The 21,939-nt window shown below is 46.8% G+C and overlaps 1 long non-coding RNA gene across 1 annotated transcript; it reads right to left on the reverse strand.

Moving 5' to 3' along the window:
• Nucleotides 1-11,238: 11,238 nt before the first annotated feature.
• Nucleotides 11,239-13,818, reverse strand: LOC128352223 (uncharacterized). Its single transcript, XR_008320268.1, has 3 exons — nt 13,591-13,818; nt 13,397-13,475; nt 11,239-11,988 (listed from the first exon to the last, which is right to left on the reverse strand). It is a non-coding gene; the product is annotated as an uncharacterized LOC128352223 (long non-coding RNA).
• Nucleotides 13,819-21,939: the final 8,121 nt, after the last annotated feature.

Raw genomic sequence — 21,939 nt, forward strand, 5'->3', positions numbered from 1 at the left:
ATCTCCAGGAAGAGCTGGGAAAGACTCCCTTCTGAAACCATGGAGAACCACTGCCAGTCAGTGTAGACCGGGGATTCTCAATGTTGGGACCCCAGATGTTATTGGACTTCAACTCCCATAATCCCCAACCAAAGGCCACTGAGCCTGGGGATTATGGGAGTTGAAGTCCAATAACATCTGGGGACCCAATGTGGAGAATCCCTGGTGTAGACAATACTGAACTAGGTGGACCAATGGTCTGACTCAGTATAAGGGATCTTCCTGTGTTCCTAAGACAGGAAGAAGGGTAATAAATGGTTAAAATAGCAAGAGCAGCACATTATTTCCACATAGAAAGCTGAGGGATTTGCAGCCCTGCTTGTACCCTGGAGGGAGAAAGGTACTGGGACTGCACACTGCTGCTTGATGCAGCAAACACATCTGGATAGCTCAGGGGGGAGATAACGAGGCCAGGGAAGAGTGTGCCACAGGTCAAAAGCAACGGACAGAGTAAGGATGAACCCTAACTGGCTCTGTCTTCCACTTCTCCCTGCCAAATCACACATATACCCATATTAGGGATGTGGGAACAAAGTCGAAATCAAGTCAGCTCACACTTGAGCTGGTTCCGTTCGAAGCCTTGACTTTGAATCAAACCTAACTCAGTTCAGTTTGAGGTCAAGCCAAACTGGGTCAGCTGATTCGGAACTGGCTTGAAGCCCTACTTGCAAAGGGGTATCCAATGAGGATTCTCCTTAACCGGTAAAGGGCTAGGGGCAGGGAGGGGCTTCTCTAACCATAGAGGGGACTCGGGGGGAATGAATAGAAGTATTTATAAATTGTGCAAGTTGCACTGGTGGTGGATGCAGCAGACCCGGGGGGGGGGGGAGTGGCAGCTCCCTTGACCCTGGTAGCCTCCCCGCAAGTCTCCTGGGATGGCAGCAGCCCATTTTGGGCTGAGTCTGGCCCATTTTGGGCCTCTGGGCAGGTGTGGAGGCCATTTTTGGGACCTCTGCGCATGCACACAGAGGTTTTAAGAGACTTGGGGGGGAGGTCAGCAGGGGTCAGGGGAATCACTACATAAGAACATTAGAACAGCCCTACAGGATCAGGCCCAAGGCCCATCTAGTCCAGCATCCTGTTTCACACAGTGGCCCACCAGATGCTGCTGGAAGCCTACAGGCAGGAGTTGAGGGCATGCCCTGTCTCCTGCTGTCACCCCTCCCGTGGCTGCCACCACCTGTGCGATTTGTAAGCACTTCTTTTCACTCCCCTGAGTTCCCTCTGCAGTTAGAGAACCCCCTATCTGGCCCTAGCCCCTTTACCAGTCAAGGGGAATCCACACTGGATTCCCCTTTGCCAGTGGAACTTCAGTTCTGAATTGGTTTGAATTCGAACCAAACTGGGCGACCGGCTCATAGTGGGGAAAACCACATCGGTCTGGTCTTGTTCGAATCTGGTTCACATTTGAACTGAACTGGTTAAAACCAGTTTTATGCACACCCCATACCCGTATGCTTCTGCGACTGTTTCCCACTGAACACTGTTAGTCTTCTGCCAATGTGAGCTGTGTGTAATGTTTCACCAGCAATTAGGGGATGGGCCATAGCTCAGTGGAAGAACATCTGCTTTGCATGCAGAACGTCCCAATTCTCCAGTTAGGCTGGGGAAAGACTCCTGCCTGAACCTTGGAGAGCAGCTGCCAGGCAGTGTAGACAACACTGAGCTAGGTGGACCAATGGTCTGATTCGGTATAAGGCAGCTTCCCATGTTAGACTGGCTAAAGATGCATTGCCCCCACACCAATGAAGAAATGAGACAATACCATTGGATAAAATGGGCTACAACTTTATTGATTCGGAACAGTCAAATAGACAAGATGGAAAGGGCTGGCACTCCATCCCATGCTACAGAGTGGGATCTACACATAACTGATAGGCCCAGATACCAGCCCACAGCCTGCATTTTACGGGAGATTACGCCCCAGCTCAGAGCAGCATTGCAGACCTAAGTATGATAGTCAACTCATAAGATCAAGGTATCAGCAGGAAGCATCATTCCCTCTCCCACAACCCCCAAGCCATGAAGTCTTGGAACTTCAAGAAGTTGATGAAAAGAAGCCCCAGTCAGGGCTCCCTAAGCCTTATAGCCTCTAGGGAATGACTCAAACTCCTCTATGGGAGGAGAGCTGGTCTTGTGGTAGCAAGCGTGAATTGTCCCCTTTGCTAAGAAGGGTCCACAATCGTTTGTATTTGAATGAGAGACTACATGTGTGAGCACTGTAAGATATTTCCCCTAGGGGATGGGGCCGCTCTGAGAAGAGCACCTGTATGCTTGCGTACAGAAGATTCCAAGTTCCCTCCCTGGTGGCATCTCCAAGATAGGGCTGAGAGAAACTCCTGCCTGCAACCTTGGAGAAGCTGCTGCCACTCTGTGTGGACAATACTGAGCTAGATGGACCAAGGGTCTGATTCGGTATATGGCAGCTTCCTATATTTCCGTATGTCATGCCAAATACATGTTTAATCTAGGGATCCGCAGATTTGTACTGTACCTGCTTGTTGTGACCTGGGAGACAATGTTCCCAGTAACAGAGATTCCCAGTAACAGGGATTCCCAGATGTTGTTGACATTTATTTATTTATTTGTTTGTTTGTTTGTTTGTTTGTTTGTTTATAAACCGCCCCATCCAAAGGCTCTGGGCGGTGTACAACAAATTTAAAAAGACATAAAAACACACACACCATTTAAAACACAGTGCTAAAAACAATATAAAAACAACTAAAAAAACAATTAAAACAATTTAAAACTAATTAAAATACTTTAAAAACAATTTACAAACCTTGGAAGGCCAGGCCAAACAAGTACATTTTTAGGGCTCTCTTCAAGGCTGACAGTGAGCCTAAACTGTGGACTACAAATCCCATAATCCCCAGTCAAAAGTCACTGCAGCTAGGGATGATGGGGAGTTATAGTCAACAACATCTGGGAATCCCTGACAGGGAACACTGCTGGGAGAGCTGGGACTATGGAGAACAGTGTGAGGTAGGCAAAAAAGACCTGTGAAAGAGATAGAAATTTTGGGCGATATACAAATATGTTAAAAATAAATGAAATGAAATAAATTCAGGCCAGTTCCATGGAGGGCCAAATTATTCATATCTGGCCCTCAAAAGGATGACCAGCAAAGCCCACACCGTGAGCAGGAGGGAGGGATGCCTCACAAATGATGAGTGAAGATCTGAGCAGGTGCGATTCCCAATGGCTGTCTTGCTCCACCCCCTAGACCCTTCAACCAATCAGAAATCCCCACCAGTCTCGTGTTTCATTCAAGGAGCAAATTTGTAGTGTGCAAGGCAAACCTGGGCAGATGGCAACATTCCATTTGATGGTGGCCACCCTCCCCCAGTTCCTCTGACACAATGCCCCCTCCCTACTCCACCAAAGGGGTTCCCTGGAGAATATCTCTTGGTCACACTCCAGCATGACAGCTCAGGAGAGTGACATTGAAAACCATTGGAATTCCCAGAACTGGCTTTTATACATCTTGAGGATTTTTGCCCCCCCTATCTTTGGAGCAACAGTTCTGCACTGTCTTCTTTTGCAGAACAGCACCCTGCGGTGTGATGCAAAATGGCCTCAGTGCAAATCCATTCTCACACGGACAATTTCTAGATTTTTATCTATTTAATGCTGAGCCATATGTTTTCCAATACACAGCTGCCTTTGTTCAGAAGCGGCCAAAAATAGCCAGATCTGCCTCTGCAGAGCGGAGTGTTAAATTATTTACATTTCAAAGCCCATAAGCAGAGACAATGGTTCCATTTGCACAATCTACTCCTCCTGACGGATATTCTCCCCCCCACCTCTTTCTGCAAACCTAATTTAGGAGACTTCACTTTTCTAACTTCCATTAGGTCCCATTTTCAGTTATATTACAGGCACTACATGTATTATTGTTCAGCTGATTATCTTATGTTCTTGGAGAGTAAAGTGTTGTGTGTCGGGTGCGGGGAATGTTCTGCATACAGCCTAATAACTTTATGTTGTTTTATCTATTTACTAGCATTTAAAACATTGTTGGTTGATGCTCTTATTTTTGTGAATAACCTTTCACTAGAAGTTCTTTTTAATGGGAGTTTATTGCCTTTTGATGGGAGTTTATTTCCAGATTTAGAAGGTGGTTTCTTGATACAGAGATCTTTCCAGAATGTTCTAGAACGGGAAGTTCATCAGTGCTTGGAGGAGACATACTCCACCCTCAATTAAAGTGAGGAATTAGTATAAGAGGTGTGTGTGTGTGTGTGTGTGTGTGTGTGTGTGTGTGTGTGTGTGTGAAGGAGTAACAACTAGCAGTTTGAAGAACAGCAAGGAACATTTGGGGGCTGATTTTTGGTGAGGGGAAAAACCATAGGAAGTTATCTCCTACTGAGTCAGACCATTGGTCCATCTATCTCAGTATTGTCTACACCGACTGGCAGCGACTCTCCAAGGTTTACTTTCTGCATGCAAAGCAGATGCTCTTTCACTCAGCTGTGGCCCCATCCTGAAGAAAAGATTATTGTTCCAGCATATGGACAATTAGTAGATATTGTATAGTTCTACTGGTTGTGATTGTCAGGTGATTTGGTGTTATAACTTTTGTTGTGGTGTAGCTTTCTTTTTAAAATCTTTTATTATGTGTGGTGGTGTGAATTTTGATGACCTCCCTTTCCTCCAGAAGCTCTCTGTGTCAACTGAAAATATATCCCTAATGGTCACATAGCCCTCAGGGACATATTTTCAGGGGACACAGAGGACATCCAAGGGAACAAGAGATGGTTGATATGTACAGTATCTCCCCTGTGAGCACCAGTGTTGCATTAGTCTGAAACTTGCTGTATCTCATGGAGTACTGGCACTTAGTTAATTATTTGCAAGAATTATCTCATCCAGAACTATGCCGTTTCATCACCAAAACATTCCAGCACCTTCAGATTTTGTGGATACTACCTTGTTTGCTCCATTTTGTCCCAAAACTCTTTGGTACCTGAAGTATGCTTAGATTAGCTCTAATTTTGATTTATTTAATCTCAGATGTCATGAGCAGCAGAGAATAAGATCCAGTTTTCTTCCCCTTATTCACATTCTCCAAGTTGGTGCATATTAGGGTGCATCTCTCTCTTAAAAAATGGATTTATTTTTTTAAGCAACAACTGAGCCTGACACCAACAAGGGCAGAATGGTATGTGTTTACAGCTGTGTTACAAGCCATGGAACAAGGAAGTAAACAATTCCACCTTAAAAACAGTGAAGAGCACCTTAAGATTTTTCCTGGCAGTTTGCCACTGAAAATGCCTCAGGCTGTGGCTTAATCAAAAGGAAATGTACTTTTTATGCAAGGTGGAGGATGGGCAGCTTAAACGTTGCTTGGTGTCTTTTTAAAGCCTTAAAAGCCTATATTTCTAGATAGTTGGGTTTTTTTGTCTTGCAACAAAATATGCCAAATTGATTTTCCAATTTTGCCTTCAGCCCTCCTTTATGTCTATTTTGATTTATTTACATAGGTTTATAACCTACACTTTCCACAAGCACTCTGGGCGGGTGCTAGCTTTTTAGACAACAAGACTGTAAAAGATTTATTTCTAAACACACGTATATAATTTAGCTTACGAACCATGAGAAAAAAATGGTTTCTGTATTTTGCTCCTACCTTATTTTAACAGCCTACCTCTTCCTTGCCTTTTAAAAATAAATTAAAACAAACAATACTTCCCCATTTTATGAGCATTGATTACACTAAATTAATGTTTGGAATTCATTGCCATCAAATGTAGTGACTGCAATTAGCTTAGATGGATTAAACAAATCCATGGAGGACCAGAGGTCTATCAATGGCTTTTGCCCATGATGGCTTACCCATTATGGTACCCATGATGGCTACCTGGATCCTGCATCTTTATAGGCAGGATGCCACCTCATACTCTTTGTTGGGAAGGAACAGCAGGGGAGGGCTTCAGATCCTGCTTGTGAGCTCCCTGAAGCCACAAGGTTGAATCAGGATGCTGGATGTAGGGTTGCCACATGTCCAGGATTGGCCTGGATGCCCCAGGAACTGGAGGTCCTGTCCAAGAGGTAGGAAGAGTGTCATCCTGGATACAAAATATCCAGGAATTTGATTAGGAAGATTGCTTTAACAGATTCTATCCATTTTTCTGGCGCTTCTCTCCATGCATTGCAGCTTCGTGGCATGGGTTTAAAAGTCCCACATTCTTAACCCTTTCCTGGCACCAGCACTGCCAAATGTCCATATAGGGTTAGCGCCATATAGGGTAAGAGCTCCTGATACGGCTCAGTAAACCATTTCTCCTTTCTAAATAATCTCTAGAGTCAGTGAGAGTCTGCTGAAGGCAGCAATAGGGAACACCAAGTACAGAAGAAGAAAAAAAACCAAAAATGCTCCAAGACCAGCTGCAATTAAGCAACAGTCATTTTGCAAATGGTTATTAAACAAAATAAACCTCTTGTCTCTTTCATTTCTCACCTGCACTTGTGTTACTGTCATGTTTATTTTGCAGATTTTATTGTGTTTATTGAGGTGAAATGCTCCTAACCCTTCCTGTGCAAAGAACGCTTTAGGGGAAAATGTGTGAAAACGGCTGCCACGCTCCACTGTTGAGCACTCTTTCCAATTCCAGTTTTAAAAGTAGGGTTATAAAATCTGCACACACACTCACCCTTGATGGTTTGGAACATTGGAAACTGCCTTATACGAAGTCATGCCATTGGTCCACCTGACTCATCCATGTGCCTGCTGCTGCCACATGCAGGCTGCATGAAGCAGTGTCTCAGTGCACGCAGCCTTTTGTAGTGCAAGTGCTGTGCCCGGAAAAGTGGTGGGGTTGCTCAGGAGCAGGTAGGGACCTGCTTACCTGCTTTTAAAGGGAACTGCTACCCACCCTGCCAAACCGGTTCGGCTGCGGGCACCGGAGCTGGTTCGGCCCTTCCCTAAGGAGGCGCGAACCAGTTCATGCACATCCCTACCGCCTTCTGCCCACTAGTTTTCTCCTCCCAGTACTTCCTCAGCCCTGCATTAGTGTTATGAGGGAAACAGCCATTGGGAAGCCTGGTTTTGCTTCTGACACCCAGTTCTGCAGTCATATGTGGGGAAGCATAAATGCAGCAGTCCCATATGCACATAATGCCAAAACAGAGTTGAATGGGGCAGAGGTTGTAATTCGTGTATGCCTGAATGTGTGAAATCGCAGTTTTGCGGCAAAAGTGACCTGCAGTTTCACTTGCCAAGCTGCAGTTTGAATCTTGGGTTTATAGTGAGTTTTGCTGCTCCAGCATGAGGTTTGAAGATGGCAGAGTGATGTCTAAATGCAGATGTCACCCTAACCATGGTTGCATGCTGTTTCTGGGACTGAAATAAAAGAGAGGGTGGCTCAGACCCAGCCAGGAATGAGCCCAGTCCATGCTTGCCATGTTTCTTGATGGTTGCCTCTCTAAGCACTTGCCTCACCTCGCTTCAATGCTCCTCAAAGTCGTTGACTGGCAAAAGGGATGCCACCTTATCCCATCCAAGCTTCTGAGCCTGTCAAAGGGGAACATCACATTGGGGGATACCTTCTTTCCACTGTGTCTCTTGTTCCTCCCTCTGGCACTCAGAAGAGAAAGGGGACGGGATGGCAAGATGGGCACTATGAGTTTTATTCACCAAAAATAAATCAGTCAAGAAGTATGTTCACAAGCACATGCAACTGTGTCGGCACAATAAACAGGGCAACCCGACGAGATTTCTGCAAAGTTAACATATGGCAGGGCAGAGATACCCGGGGTTCAGGTTTAAAAGGCAGTTTTACAGGAATTATTGAATGGCTCTGCTCTATTTTTTGTACAAAAAGGTTGGGGAAGGGGCCCCCAGCCCCTTCCCTCTGGGTAAAGGTATGCAGTCCTACTGATGGCACACATCATCCGCAACCCTACTTCCCTGAGATCACTGATAATCACAGCTCCCCTCTTCTGCAACTCCCTGCAGTGGCTGATCTGCATACGCCGCAACGCCGTTCAGAACCTGGGTAATTTGAATAAGAGTAAAGATCTATCCCTGGTCCTGGTGTTTCCCTAGTCTGCCAAGCCAGTACCACCTGGACACAAGGAGTGGCCACTACTCCTTGGGAGTACGAAAGAGTTGCCTGGAGAGGAAGGGGACATGGTGAACAAGTTCTATTATTTACAAGAGGGAACAGGGGGCACACACAAGTGGGGGCCCCTTGATTTGGATGGCCTAACTCATGAGAGTGCAGTCCAATGGAGGCCTAAAGGTCTAGGAGCCTCTGGTCCTCCCCCGTGGACTGTCCCTCTCATGAGAAGGTTAATACCCAGCTGGCAAGCTGACACAGATGCCGGAGAGCGATTGGGTGTTCCTGGACTGCTTTGCCGGGGTCTGCCATCACAAGAGCATCCTTGGTCACAGTGGACCAGACCCCAGGATCCTTTGCCCACCCTCATATACATGTTCCCTCCTAGGAAGTCATCACGACCCTTTCCAGGAATAGCAAGAAATTAATGCCCCTCTGCATCCCCCCATTGCCTGAAATTGTGCTTGTGTAATTGTTTTGGTCTGGGGCTCTTATGAGGCTGGCAGTGCAATTGCTGCCAGAATAAGGGGTTGCTTGCCCTTTAAAGGGATTTAAATGCCCTTTCCTTGCCGAGGGAGGGCAGTCATTCCAAAAAGGCATGATCGCACTTGGCACGCCCCCTTGAAGATCATGGCCAATGGCGGCTGCCGTGCAGACGTTCTGATTCTTTGCCCACCGTCTGGTGATGCAAGCGCTATGGTGCTTGCTGGGATGTGGACTCAGCAGACCAGGAAGTGGGAATGGCTTTCCTACTCTGAAACGGGAAGTTGCCGGGCTACAATTGGTTGAACATCTGCAATGCGATTAAGGGTTACAAAAATGAATCTCAGGTTTGTCTACCCGCACTTTGCCGTCATGTGCAAATGGGGCGAGGATCTGTTTCCAAAACCTGATTTTCCTGCTCTCCTACCCAGCCTCCAAATGAGGCCCCTATTTTCCTCTTGTACATTTCCTTTTAATCAGACCATTAGTATTCTCACTGATTAACCAGCTACTTCTCAATTTAATTAAAATTTAGGCTATATTTCTTTTTATCAGGAGCCAAAGGTTCCAATTACATTTTATTCTCATTACAGCAGGGCTGACTCCTGTTTGCCAAGAGGTATTCCTTAACCCTTTCTTTGCTTGGAAACAGAAGAGAAATAGATTGGGCCTTCCCATCCCCCCGCAATTCACCTTGATTTATGCTTTTTCATCTGGGATTCTCAGACTATAACTTAGCATTTGTAGAACACTTTTTGAGTGTGCAAAGTAGTTCACAAGGCGATTCTCACCATAGCCCAAAAATGGGCTAAGGGAGCCTAGCCCGCTTTGGGCGGTCGTATGCTGCAACAGGAGCCGTGAAGCTCCCGGCAGCTAGCCCTCAAAAATAACCTATCCCTAAGACAAGGTTAACGGAGCGAGTGCTTCATTAACCGTGTCTTTTTGCTCGTGTGTTGCTGTGGTGTGCAGCAACACATGAGTAGACCCCCGACTGGGAGGCTGCAAGCAGCCTCCCAGGCTCAGGGGTCTCTCCAGGATACCCCACATGCTCATGTGGTGCATCCTGGAACTTCTGGGGGCCACGTGGCCCCTGATCCCTGCAGCCCCCACTGGCTCTGTGACGGAGCCAGCAGTCATGTGGGTGGCTGATCCGGCTGCCCAGGGCTGCCTTCCGATTGTCTGTGGGGCTAAGCTTCTGATCGTCTGTGGGCTAAGCCCGTTTTCACCTCAAACCCTCTTCTGGCGAGTCTCACTGATCGTGAGACTCACCTCCACATGTGTTATTATGAAGTAATTCCTAATTCAGCCCTGTGAGGCAAGGAAATATTATCATCCCTATGATGGAACTGGAGAGAGGTGTGCCTAAGGCCACCTAATTACAGGGATGTGGGTGGGGGCAAAGGGGGCAAACTGTCCCGTGTGCCTACACAGCTAAGGGTCATCAGCATATTGGATTATAGTGAGTGGAGCCTGGGTTGCCATCCAAAGCAGCACACTTATCAGTGGCATAGGGAGGGCATGGCCCTCCTGTATTCTTATGGGCAGCCCTCTTGTGGTGGTGGCAGGCTCTCAACTCTGGTGACAGACTCCCCAGCAGCAATGATGCTCCTATAATTTGTGTTCCATCCAGCCCTGAGCCAAAGGCAGCTGGGAATGAAGAGTGTGATTGTGCATGTCCTTGTTCCCAGGCACCTTGGGACAGTTAGAGCTTGAGCGCCTGGGAAAACCCGGAGGCAGAGGGCCCGAGTTCTTCCATCTGCCCACCCCATTGTAGCTCAACCTCTGACTCCGATCAGGAGGGTTGGGGAAATGAAAGGAGAGAATGTGAAGGTGCTGACATGGCGAGCTCTCACGAGGCCAGAGAGTGTTCCAGGGAACAGCCAGAAACTCTCTCTAGGATTGTGAGGGCTGTATGGGGCTACTTAAGAGAAGTAGGGAAAGAGCCAAGGAAGAGAACCAGAATGGGACTGAGCAGACTGTCTTCCAGAGAGGAGCAGTCCACTAGGTAGGTGTGTTGAGGAGTGGGGGGAGGAGGAGGGCTAGGGTGATGTTGAACCTCCCCCACTTTCATCTGAAGGGTTGGGGTGACAAGGTACAAGACGAGGCACAACTGGAGGACAGGATCTTGGAGGAAGCCAAACACTGCCTCTCTGTGGCCATGCCTAGTGAGTTCATGGCAAAGGCAAGTCCTAATTTGCAGCTCTGAGAGCACTACATCAGCTCTCAAAGGGCAGACAAAGTCTTCATTGTTTTGCAGTGCAGATATGGATCATTTTTTAGTTTTCATTTTAAGAAGCACAAAGTGTTAGCCTCTGTGTATATAGACGTAAACGTTAGTCCCTAAAGTTCTGTCACATTCTAGTAGAGAGGTTCCCAACCTGTGGTGCTCCAGATGTAGCTGAACTACAACTCACATTATCCCGAGCTTGGGAGTTTTAGTTCATCAACACCTGGAATACTACAGGTTGGGAACCCCTGCTCTAGTAGGACACAGGGCCTGTGAACATAAAACCCAACACAAAGAAACTCAGATCATGCAGCTGATTTCTGAAATAAATTCATTCATTCATTCATTCATTTAAAACATTCCGACCCCACACTTACAGTACATTACTGCTTGGGGTGGCTCACAACATTTATAAAACAGTTACGATATAAAAACAGACTAATAAAATTAACAAAATTAAACAAGTAAAAAACCCAAGCTGAAATGGACCCTGGACATTCCCCATGCACATCAGACTGTATGGATGTAGGCTCTATTCAAATATAATGCCCTTGTGCGGGCAAATGATGGTGTCAAAGACACCAGGAGGTCTTGCTCCTATGCGCAGGGCAGTAGACGTCCCTCCCAGATTCTGCCTTGCTGGAGACTGTGGCTCAGTGTGGAACAGGCCTTTCAGCGAGGCCAGCCAAAATGCTGTTTATTCATTCCTGCCATATAAATTAGGTAACTAGCCTGACCTGTGCCAGTTTCGCAGAGAAACTGGCTGAGACGTGACAAATATGCCTTTCGACATAGCTTGGCTTATTGCCGAGGGAGCAAAGGAAACAGGGAAACTGACGGCTTATGGTTACATTATGAAAAACAAGGCCTGCTTTATAACTGAAAGCCTTGCTGTCGAGAAGCCCTTTGGGGTCTGTTCCGTCTGTCAGCAAGAGGCGTGCACATATATCAGTCGTGTACACTGGGCCGAGACACCTGTGTGCGCTAGAACACATTGCACACATTCATTGAAGGGAATTCCCTCTGATGGACAGGCCCTTTAAAATCCAGCCATCATTCCTCCTGCTGATTGTATATGTTCTCCCCTCAGCACCAGGGTTGAGACAGTCCCTTTGTAAGCTCGGCTTTTATAGCTTGGACCTCTCAATAGCTTTGTCCTTGGGTCGGTCCTGCAAACTTCAAGATTTGAAAAGTTTATTTTAAAAAAGAACAACATGGTGGTTTTAAAACCCCTTCAACATTTTAAATGGTAAATGTATGAATTCAAATTATGGAATCCTTGAATGCATGCAGCTGCCTCATACTGTGTCAGATCACTGTTCCCTGTACACCAGTATGTTTTAAATCCCTTCAGACATTATAGCCTTCTTCAGACAGGAATAGAAAAGGACAGTGTACCTGTGTACACCATCCGAAGTGGGAACAGAAATGCTGCTCTGCCTGAGCTTCCTGATTATGGAAGCACCCAGTGGCAGCCGGGGGTGGGGGGCAGTGAGAGGTACCTCGTTACCGGTGACACCAACAGCATGTGGAAGCCGCAGGGATCAGTGGCGCCCCGCCCAGCACCCCACACAGAAGCCAGAGGTGTGTTTAGGTGTGGGCCAAGAGGTGGGGGTCCATGGCCTCCTGGGGAGCCCCCAAATGCTGGGGTGCCCACTGCATGTACCGCTGCTATTCCCCCCTCTTCATTGCTGGGGCGGAGCAGAGCGGAGCAGGCCCTCCCCAGTGGTGGTGGCGGTGGGCACAGGCAGGCCTCTTCGGCCTGCACAAACCAGCCTCCTCGGCCTGTGTGCGTGTGTGCACCATTGGAGTATGGAGTGTCGTATCCCATGACGTCATGGAATGCCACACTCTATACTCCAACAGCGCATGCATGCAGGCTGAGAAGGCTGGCTTGCACAGGCCAAGGAGGCCTGCCTGCACCCTCATGGAATCCTTTGAAGGTACCTCTCTCGCCGCGTCCCCCTGCACCGCCCTCATCAGCCCCAGGAATGGGACTTCCATTCCTGCTTTGAACGATGTTCACAAGCATACTGTCATTTTATGTTCCTGTCTGAAGAGGGCTTATGTTGTGCTTTATTATTTATTATTATTATTTGTTCGATTTCTATACCACCCTTCCAAAAATGGCTCAGGGCAGTTTACACAGAAAAATAATAAATAAATAAGATGGATCTCTGTCCCCAAAGGGCTCACAATCTAAAAAGAAACAAAAGACAGACACCAGCAACAGTCACTGGAGGTCCTGTGCTGGGGGTGGAGAGGGCCAGTTCCTCTACCACTGCTAAATAAAGAGAATCACCATGTCAAAATGTGCCCCTTTGCCAAGTTAGCAGGGGTCTTGCATTTAGACCCTTGCATTTACCTCCATGTAGGTGTCTGTACACAGGCACATGTTTTTGCATGAATGACTGTCCCTGTGTTCATTTTAAAAGCGAACTTGGGTACAGGCCCCTTGAAATGCCGGATACAGATAAGAAGTGTACTTGTATACCTGTGTTAGATATAACATGTGAATAATTGTACCTGCATACAGATCTGTACCTCTGTATACTACACTTGTCATATGGGTCTTTCTCATTACCTCCTTTATTTGGGGATGCCAGAGATTGAACCTGCGACGTTCTGTGTGCAAAGCAGGTTCCCTCCTTTGCGATGGCCCCCTGTGTGACAGACAAGAAGAAAAACATGTCAAAAATTACAGGTCTTAGCTGCTCCTCAGTGAGCATGGGCATTCCCTCTCACTTGATTTACTGGCCCCTGAGAGAAAAACCAGACCTGCAGACCAGACCTGTAGCAATCGCTTCTTGGAAATGGAAATCATTTTCAGATGCTCAGTCACAGAACACCGCACCGCCCGCCGTTCCCTCTTCTCTGAGCTGGGCGAGGCTGGCTGGCTTGTTATGTTCCTCGAACATGAAGGACGGCGAGGCTGGCTGAGGTGGAGAGAAGGAATTTCTGGCTCAGCATTTTCTGCTCCCTCCCCCTCAACAAGCCTTAATCGCAACCCGGCTTTTCCTCCTCATCCTGCTCCCCCACCCCACCATGATCCTTTGCAGCAGAGGCCTGTCTGCTGCCTGGCAACAGTGCTGTGGGCGATGTCACAGGAACTCAGAAGACTGTGAAAAGGGAATAAATAACAGTGCCCGGATTTGTCTAGAGTTGCAGCTCTGAGAGGCTTGTGGGTCTACCAGCATCTGCCAGAGAAAATTTCAGAAATCAGGCTAATCCAAATGCAACGTTAGAGTGACTTCCCTCAAAAACCTCAGGAGCTCTGAAACTTCTGGGACGAGTACATCTCGAGGCTTCATGGCTAACTGCGAGCTTTCTGCAGTGTACACATTATATAATGCCTTCTCTTTTATGTTGCCTTTCGACAATGTTTCTAGGGCAGTTTAAAACAAGACACAGCAGCAATAACATCATGAAACATAATGCAGTCAAAACAATAATACATTCTATTTATTTATTCCTATCTATGTAAACCACGTTGGGAACGCTTGGTGAAAAGCGGTATATACATATTTGCCATATTCTCATACGTATTTTAAATCAACTGTTTCAAGCAGCCGGTAAAACAACATAAAGAACAGTCTAGAAGGTCCAGAAGGGTTTTTTTTTTAAAAAAAGAAGTCTTCGCCTGGCATCAAAAGGACAACAGTGCAGGTACTAGGGAGATAAATTTACAACATGTGGGGGGGCACAACCAAAAAGGCCCTTCCTGCAGTTGCCACCTGCCTTCTCTCAGATGTTGGGGTCATCTAGGGGAGGGTCAATGAAAATTGCTGCAGGTAGGGCTGAGGTGAGAACACATGTTTCTTCAATTATTCAGGTCTCAAGCTCTGTAAAGGCCCCAGCACTTCAAGTTGTGCTCAGAAATGGACCAGGAGGCAGTGGAGCTCTTTAAACCCCACCAAGATGTCTTCCCACTGATCAGTTCCAATTAGTAACCTAGCAGCTTTGTTTTGTTCTAACTGCAGCCCTGGGGCAGTCTTCAAGGGCAGTGTCATGTACATTACATTACTGTAGTCAGTCCCTGCTCCCCTCAGAGGTCCAGAAGGCCTGGACCACTTCCAACTGTTGTGGCCACTAGCCATTATTAGAAAAAATGGTGGCACAAGGAAACAAAACAAGGCACCAAGAAAAGAGAGTGAGACATAATTTGAATATTTATTGTCTAAATTTGAGGCCCCATTTGAGCTTGAGGCCCAGGCCAAATGACCCTCCTGACCCCACCTCTTCTTGGCCTTGAAAGTATGATGACTGTTACACTGTCAAATGATACATTTTGAAGCACATTCTAAGGATTGTGTGTTATGTTGTAGCAGCCATTGATGGAGAGGAACCCTTCCAAATAGACTAGAATTTTAGGACCAATTCATACATCAGGGAAATTAGGGCTTTTTAATATCTACATGAAACCGCTGGGTGAGGTCATCAGGAGATTTGGTGCTGGGTGTTGTCAGTATGCTGATGACATCCAAATCTTCTCTTTTTCATCTGTATCATCAGGAAATGGCATTCATTCCCTAAATGCCTGCCTACAGGTGGTAATGGGCTGGATGAGGGATAACAAATTGAAACTGAATCCAAGCAAGACGGAGGTGCTTATTTTAGGGGCTCAGAATTTGAGGGATTTGAGGGCTTATTTTAGGGGCTCAGGATTTGAGGGATATTCCGGTGCTGGATGGGGTTGTACTCCCCCGGAAGGAGCAGGTACGCAGCTTGGGAGTACTCCTGGACCCAGGCCTCACCCTGGCATCTCAGGTGGAGGCCATGGCCAGGAGTACTTTCTATCAGCTTCGGCTGATGCAACAGCTGCACCCATTCCTTGAAGAGGATGACCTCAAAACAGTAGTAGGCGGTATAGAAATCAATCAATCAATCAAACAAACAAACAAACAAACAAATGGCTCACACTAAAGAAAAGGTCTGACCTGAAGACGTTGCTTTGTTCATTCCCTGGCCCATGCAGGGCAATTGGAAAGAGATGGTGGCTACAAGTACCTTGCTTGTGATGGTGATAGCTTTGGGTGGCTAGAAATTATAGTCAGGCACTGGTTCATGAAGGGGTTGCATGCAAACTGAGTTACGTGGCCACTTGGTCAATCCTCATCTGGCCCCATCCATTGCAGCTTGTTATGTGGCATGTCCCTGTTCGTGGCGAACTGCCCATTGGAGGCATTGTCCATAATCAGGGTTTGCAGTTACACACCATCACACAGCTCATGCTTAGGGGCTAGGGGGCTTGTGGTGGAAGCAAAGTGTGCAGGCAACCCATTCACCCTAAGCAGGAAGATAACATCAGCAGAAAGAGTAGTCATTCAATGCAAAGCATTTGTGTAAACTGGTCTAAGGAGGTGGTCCAATAGAAGTGGAAGCCATTCAGATCACCTAGAGGGCTAACGTCAATGTTTTATTATTATTTATTTATTTTTTATTTTATTACATTTGTACACCGCCCCCAACTTTCGTCTCTGGGCAGTTAACAGTAGTATAAAACAAGTTAAAATATATACAAAAACTTAAAACAATTTAACAATTTAAAAATCAACCATGAATTAAAACCTTAAAATTTAAAGAACAGAAAAAGCTTGGGTGAAGAGGTGGATTTTCAAATGCTTTCTAAAAATTGTCAGAGATGGGGTTTTGCTTGCGAAATACCAGGTAGGAATGTGCACGGATTGCAATTCACTCAAAGATTTGAAGAACGGATCGGGAACCTTTAAAAGTGAGGAGAGCAGGTCTGTACCACCTCTTTCGCTGCTCCATGCAGCTTTCTGCTGCAGCAGCACACACCCCATCACCCCTCACGTGGCACAGTGGCGGCATGCACAGTCATGTTTACCACACAAATGGCTGTTGCACATGCGCTGACGCCACATGTGTGCTGCTGACATGCCACAATCACACAAGGGGTGCTGGGGGGCATGCCACAGCAGCAAGAAGCTGTGTGGAGCAGTGGAGGAGTAGGTAGGTATGGACCTGCTCTCCTCACTTTTAAAGGTGCCTGTGCTGTTCTTTGAATCTGTGTCCAAATCATGATCCATGCACATCCCTAATGCCAAGCACACAACTTTGCAGCCTAGTTGTCCCTTAGTCTGTAGGAAAATCTCTCCCTTTCCTGGGCCCAACCCTTCACCTTTTTTCATGCCTATATCTGACTTTTGCCTGCACCAACCATCAGACTTTCTTTCAAGCAGGCACACCGTTCCTCTCTCTCTCTCTCCCTCTCCCTCTCTCTCCCTCTCCCTCTCCCTCTCCCGTATCAGTTTTCTCTCTGGTTCTCTTTCATAAGAACATATGAAGTTGCCTTATACTAAGTTATACCATTGGTCCATCTAGCTTAGTTTGTCTACACGTTATCTTCATTGTCTACACTGCATCATCTTCTTCGTTATGAGCCCCACCACCCATTGAGATCATCAGGAGAGGTTCATCGGCAGTTGCCACCAACTCATTTGGTGGCTACTTGGGGATGAGCCTTCTCTGTTGCTGCTCTGTGACTTTGGAATGTGCTCTCTGCTGAAATAAGAGTCTCTCCCTCTTTTACAACTTTAAAAAAGGCAATCACATTTGTTCATCCAGGCTTTTAATTAGATACTGTTTAAATAGTCTGATGGTTTTTAGTAGTTTTAATGTTGTTTTAAATTTTAAACTATTGTAATGTTTTAAACTTTTTATGTGTTGTTTACACTGTTTTGTTGTTGCCCAGAGACTTGTGTTTTGGGCAGAATACAAATATGTTAAATAAATGAATAGATGAATGAATGAATGAATGAATGGACACACACACACACACACACACTGACTGGCAGCGGCTCTCCAAAGTTTCAGGCAGGAGTAGTTTCCAGCCTTACCTGGATGGAACCTAGGACTTTCTGCATGCAAAGCAAATGGTCTCCCACTGAGGAACGACCCCATCCTTGGCCATCTCTTTCTCTCTCTCTCATTGGCATGTCTATCTCAGTATAGTGTCCCCGCACCCTCTCTTTCCGGCGTTCATCTCTAGTTTTCCTCTCCCTCCTCTTCCATGTGCAATCCATTGTGGTGTTTCACAACCACAAGCACAATACAATTTAAGATAGGACTTATCCCTTGATAAATGTGAATAGGATTGGGAAGTACATGAGAATGCAATTCTAATGTATTGGCATCACATTGTCTGCTTCGTACAGCAATGTTGCACATGTGCAGAAGCCAGCATCGGCTCCTGTGTGTCTGACGTTACATCACCAGACACAAGGGAGATGGAAAGAGGGATCTGGAAGAGAAAGCCAGGCTTTCCAAACAGTCCTCTGTAAGCAAGCGAGCAGCTCAGAACGACATAAAAGGCTAATGGCAGAGTTAGGAGCAAATCCACTGTCTAATGCCTTTCTAATCAAGAATGGAAAACATTTTAAATAGCTTCTGAGTGGAGCCTGCAAATAAACATTTCCTTAGCGACAGAAACTTTGCCACAAGGTCGATGACAGTCAGCAGCAGCAACTCATCAGAGTTTACTTCAGCAGCAACAGGAGCATGGAGCAACGTTCTGCCGCTCGGGAACCGGGGAATGGAAAACTATGGATGGCCCACGTTGACTGTCAGCTAAAGAGAGCTTAATTGAGTGATCATCTATGTCAGGAGTGGAACTACTGGTGTGAAAACAGGCCCTTTAGCCCCCACCTCCCCTCCTCACTCTGGCCACCTGGCTGATCCTGCTGCCACCCCTGCTGCCCTCCTACTTCCACCTCCACCTCCTCCTCTTACTGCTTGCCTATAGGGATGTGCATGGAACCAGCTGGCCTGGTTCGGTTCGAATCTGGACAGGACTCGAACCTGACCGGGCCAGTTCTGCCCAGCACCCCCTTGAAACCCTCCCCCCCGGCTCAGTTCGGTCGGGCGGGGGGGTCGGGGACCTTTTTAAAGTTACTCCCCCTTTTTTTACCTTTACTCCCCTCTGGGGAATTCCTGGAGGCGACAGAGGTGGTGGTGTCTGCAGAGGTTCCCCCTCCCTCCGCTGACTTTCTATATAGCCAGCTCTTCACCTGTTCGGGTGCTCTTTGGCTGGTTTTGGGCCTTCACCCGGTGGCCTGGTGGCCATTTTGGAGGTTGCTTGCCTGCGCACTGAGTCTCTGTGTGGCCCAGTGCGCAGGAGCACAACCTTCAAAATGGCCACTCTGCCACCAGGAGGCCGAAAACTGGCCAAGAAGCACCCAAACAGGCAAAGAGCTGGCTGTATAGAAAGCCGGCGGGAGGAGGGGGAACCTCTGCGGACATCCCCCCACCACCTCCAGGAACTCCCCGGAGGGGAGTAAAGGTAAAAAAGAATGCGGGTGAAAATGGGTGAAGAGCCAGCCGAACTGGCTGGAGGGGGACATATCGAAGGCTGGCGGGGGGAGGGGGAGCCTCCACGGACTCCCCGCCTGCCTCCAGTAACTCCCCGGAGGGGAGTAAAGGTTTTACACACACACACACACACACACACACACACACACACACACACACACGTATGCGAACCCCGGGGGTGTTTGGTCTGGGGTCGGACTGAACAGGGGGTGGTTCGGTTCGACCCTGAGCCATTGAACTGAACTGGCTTGACGCTGAACCGAACCTGCTCGACATTGAACTGGCTTGATGTTGAGCCAATTTTCACACCCCTACTTGTGTGCTGATGCCTCTCTCCAACCTGTCCACCTCCTCCTCTTTCCCTCTCCTCCTCCTCCACCTGCATGCCACTTGGAAGCACTTCCTACACTTCTAGGCGGTCCTAGAGCACTACTTCTATTGGAATCAGCATCACCCTAATGCCGACATTCCACTTCATGGAATGTCAACCACTGTCTTCCATCCTCAGTACTAATCAGAGTGTGCAGGCTCCCTATCAGGCAGCGAACACATTTCTTTGATACTTCTGTTCTCTGACTTACAAAAAGCCTCTGCGCTTCCATTAGCACTGGGGACAGGAAAGAGTAACTGCTAGATTTTAGTCCTCTTCAAACATTATACAAAGACGCTGTATATGAGTACCGGTTGTCCATTATCCGATCTCAGAAGCACCCTATCATGGATATGGTGTTCGCCTCTTCAAACAAATGCCAGCTTATACATCAGTGGCACCTTAGTGCAAATGGTTGATGGGACTGGGTAGGGACTTCTGGTCCCATTTTAGATGCTGTACTCATCTACCACATCTTTTTATAACATCTGAAGAGGGCATTTGCATTTTCTAAATATGAGTGAACCACCGTTTTTGTCTCTTCCTTGTCAGGGAAACACTGGGCACAGCCTGAGATAAAGGTCTAGCACCCAATTAGGCTAATCAGCATGAGTTTGCCTCACTCCTGCATTTCACTCCAAGACTGTTATATATGCTAACTTTTCGCTCTCTTACTGTATCCCATACACAGCTAATACCCCCATTTCTGTGCTTTCTCTCTCCCCCCCCCCGCCTTGTTTAACATCCAGCCTGATGAAAAGAACCTGAAAGTAGGGGTGTGTGCACAAACAAAAAAACAGTGGTTCAGCTCAAATTCTCATCAAACTCGTGCTGAACCACACGCTGCCAAACCGGTTCGGTTCAACTGACTGGCTGGTCTGGTCAGTTTGACCGAATCGATTCGGTGGTTCATTGGCTAATACTTGTAAAGGAGAATCCGGTGAGGCTTCCCCTTTACAAGGATAGAGTTTGGGGTCCCTGGCTCCTGTGAAGGGGCGATAGTGGTGGGGCAGCGAGAGAGGTAGTAAAAAGGTCTGGTTACCTCCAAGCCCCCGTGCACAGCCCATAGTGAAAGCACACATGCTTCTCCTTCTTTTACCAAGCGGCCGGCTTGGCGGTGACTCAGTTCAAGCCTCTGTGCATGAGTGGATGCCATTAGCATTTAACAAATTCTCTCGCTGCCCTCCCCTCATCCCGGTTTTGTGCTGAATTGGTTTGCCCAAATTAGGCTTGATTCAATTTGATTGCTGACTGAACTGCCCACATTTCAGTCTGCAATCGAATCTCCAAATCGGCCCAGTTCGAGGCGCATAACTGTTCGTGCACACCGCTACTTAAAAGCTTGCTCAAGTTTTTGTGTCTTTTGCCTTTTACTAATAAAAGATATCACTAGGGCGTAGCTGTTAGATTTTTTTTAAAAAATGAATCATGGGCCACGCTCATCACAATGTTTTAATGTAGTGAGTGCTGTATCTTATGACATCATGATTATTATGTAGATAAAATGACAAATACGTGGGAAGCGTATAATGAACTGGGAGAAGAGGCATTAAAAACATAGGGTCGTTTGTTCTGAGTGTTAGAGGCTAACCTGCTCTGTTCTTGTTCTTTTTTCAAAAACAAGGCAACAGGTCCTTAGGGTATTCCAGGCCATTAATTAAAAATGCTTTCCTTAAAACTTTTTCCTAGCAGCACTGGGAATTCTGAGACTTGTGAACTTACTAGATTTGGCTAGTTTTCTAGTTGGTTGGTTTGGTCTGCTCAGAGTCCAGGTATCTCACAGCATGCCCTGTTTTGGTTTTGATTTATAAGAGCTTGAGGTCACTGATGTTGCTTTTGCAACAGAAGCAAGAAGCAGGGTACAGGGGTAGAAGATCAGGACTTTGAAAGCTTCATCAGCTTGCTGTGGTGACTTTTCTTTCGCGCAGGGTGCCACAAAAGCTTCAGTATCCCTGAATCCAAGAACAGCTGTGTTCCAAGTTCTTTCATGTTAGGAAGCAAGGGTGTGGAGTGGGTTGTCTTAAATTCAGAGCCTTCTTCCTTTTGAGTAGATACCAGTATAACCTGTATTTAACTTGTATTTTTAAGTGGGTCAACTTAAATTCAGAATAGTCATCTATTTGGGTAAATATGGTATTTAAAAAGACCTCTTGAGCCATTGGCTTAGCTCTTGAGGGGTTGTGGAATGTTTATAAACATTCCAACTGCTCAGAAGTTTTTAAAACTTCCCCTGCTAATTGGGCAAGAGGCCCTTTTGAAAGTTGTGTCTCTTTTATTTTTAGCAAAGAGAGAGCAGCTCTTTTCATTCACCCCAGTGCAATGTGTCTCTCAGTGGGTTTTGCTAATGTCCCCCTTTGTGTTTCTTTTACAAGTATGGACCTCTTTAGGGCAGGAAACCATCTGCTATGCAAACAGCCTTGAGAACA

Source organism: Hemicordylus capensis, chromosome 3 (assembly GCF_027244095.1).
Source record: "Hemicordylus capensis ecotype Gifberg chromosome 3, rHemCap1.1.pri, whole genome shotgun sequence".
In the NCBI taxonomy this organism is placed as follows: domain Eukaryota; kingdom Metazoa; phylum Chordata; class Lepidosauria; order Squamata; family Cordylidae; genus Hemicordylus; species Hemicordylus capensis.